General features: G+C 51.3%; 1 protein-coding gene across 1 annotated transcript in view; it reads left to right on the plus strand.

Annotated features, from left to right (window-relative positions):
* LOC119587930 (nesprin-1-like) overlaps window positions 1–1,687 on the plus strand; it is a gene marked incomplete in the record, with an annotated part of 36,964 nt that overhangs the window by 427 nt on the left and 34,850 nt on the right.

Genomic DNA, 1,687 nt, shown 5'->3' on the forward strand with positions numbered 1-1,687 from the left:
CTCCCCCCCCTGCCCCGCCAGGATCTGGGAACAAACAGGTCATTCACGGAGGAGCGTGGTGTCTCCCCTCCCTTTTCCCCTCCCGGCCAGGCGCGGCTCCTCCCCCTCTTTACCCTCTCAACCCTCAGACATCCTACACCACCCTCATTCTATAAGGAGCAGCAGGGCCTACCAGACGCCCCATCCTTCCCTGAGCGAGGAGGTCGGTGTGGCCAGAGATTATGCTGATACAGTCACGTGTGTTTGTTCAGCGATGCACAGCCTGGCAGTGCAGATAGAAAACGTGGACCATCACGCGGGTCACTGCCGTTGCAGCGGCTTAGAAGGTTGTGCTTTTGTGTGTGAATAAACGTTTCTCTTGAGGCCGTCGACTCTGAAGGTGATCGTGAATTCGCGTGGTTTTGTGTGCGTTTTTGTGGTGGAGAGGCGGAACGTAGAGTGGCGGAGGTGGAACAGGAATGGATGGCGTGTTGTTGTCAATACGGCGACGGGAGGATGGAATGCCAGACTTCCCTGACACTCGGCAACAACCGAGCAGACGCGGGCGTTGTGCTGCAACATTGCAATACTTTTTATTTCATTGTTAAGCCTTTGAAAGTTTTTCTTGTACGTTTGTCAGTGATTCGATATCAATATAGATTCCACTTATTGTGCTGCCCCCACGGTGGAACGGCGGGGCAGTTGTTGACATGTGATATGTATGGTAGCAACATGGGAGTGTAGAGTGACTTTGAGTTTCAAGTTCGTAGTGAAACCAGTGGAACAGGTCCATGCGCGGTGCGACGCCCCTGGTGTACGACATACTAACGAGTGACGTGTCGACTTTTTAAAGAGTAATATGAAAGCGGACTCGACTTCGCTATTCTGCAATGCTACTTTACTGATCTGGTTTGGAATCTTGTAAAGAGACTGCGAGGAATACAGTTTTTAGGAAAACAGGATAAAACGAAACGAAACTCTCCTATTACTGACATTATATATATATTTTCTATTACGGTAAGGGGAGGAGGAGCGGGAGATGTGACAGCCGAGAGGTACACCTGTGCGTCAATCTCAAGGTCCTAAATCAATGGCTCGATATCTGATGACCTCCTGATGCACCGAAACATCACTTGCATCAGCAACCTTCGACGGAGAGGCAGAAGCAGCACATCACTCCTCGGGATAGCCATGCGCTCACCTCTTCCTGCACATCTCAGAATAGGTCATGACGTCACAGCCTCTCCCTCTTCTACAAGCACAGGATCCTACCCAAGCCTTCGCCACCTGGAATTGCTTGAATTTGCATTCAGCTTCTAAATGCGCGTGTGACGGAATCGTGCTATATTTAACTTGAGCTCTTACAGTGGGGGGAGGGGGGGCTTCGGGGGTCGGTGGGTCGGAGGGGATGCCATGTCGGCGATTTAAGGCCCGTTTTACCGCGCGAGTTGTTTACACTTGCAGAGAAACGCCACAACCTAAGGGTGGGGGAGACATTTGAAGGAGGTAGTGTTTTGTAACAATACATATCCCTTTGGGGGAACTTGTTTGTACTCGACTCCATTACGAGGGCGAGAGGGGACTTGGAAGCCTGTTGTGTGACGGGAGGGGCTCTTCGTCACGTGCTGTGTCTTGGGGCACACCGTCTTCCATCCTTTTCTTTTCTTCTGCAGTTCATCCTAGCGACTTCCATCTCATTCCCCTCCTC

Source organism: Penaeus monodon, chromosome 23 (genome assembly GCF_015228065.2).
Source record: "Penaeus monodon isolate SGIC_2016 chromosome 23, NSTDA_Pmon_1, whole genome shotgun sequence".
In the NCBI taxonomy this organism is placed as follows: domain Eukaryota; kingdom Metazoa; phylum Arthropoda; class Malacostraca; order Decapoda; family Penaeidae; genus Penaeus; species Penaeus monodon.